The sequence below is a fragment of the Eufriesea mexicana genome, unplaced genomic scaffold (assembly GCF_001483705.2).
Source record: "Eufriesea mexicana isolate 0111107269 unplaced genomic scaffold, ASM148370v2 scaffold1312, whole genome shotgun sequence".
In the NCBI taxonomy this organism is placed as follows: Eukaryota; Metazoa; Arthropoda; class Insecta; order Hymenoptera; family Apidae; genus Eufriesea; species Eufriesea mexicana.
Genome location: NW_016909446.1, coordinates 1,837,592 through 1,837,933, shown reverse-complemented (window position 1 = coordinate 1,837,933; position 342 = coordinate 1,837,592). Strand labels below are relative to the sequence as shown.

The 342-nt window shown below is 51.2% G+C and overlaps 1 protein-coding gene across 2 annotated transcripts in view; it reads left to right on the top strand.

Annotated features, from left to right (window-relative positions):
• Positions 1-342, top strand: part of ACC (acetyl-CoA carboxylase) — a 24,639-nt gene that overhangs the window by 3,874 nt on the left and 20,423 nt on the right. The window lies entirely within an intron of this gene.

Below are 342 nucleotides of genomic sequence, written 5' to 3'. Positions count from 1 at the left end.
GGAAGAGTGGACGTATGGAAAAAACGAATATCTACTTAGTCGTGTCCAGATGAATCTCGAAAAAGTCACGAGAGAAATTTAACGCGTGTCGTCGGCACGCGGCTGTCCCGCACAGAAGTTCCAACGATCGCCGCGATATCAGCGTGAATTGGGCGCGCGACGCCGCGAAAAGTTCAGTGGAAACAAACAGTGTCGTCGGTGCCCGACGACCCCTGAACCCTGTCGTCCGGTTTTTTTTTTTTTTCATATTTTGCCTTTTCTTCTATCGTTCGCCCGCTCGTGCACGAGTCTTTGTTCACTTCGTGTTTCGTCGCCAGCCGATTTCCTCTCCGCGTAAAGTCG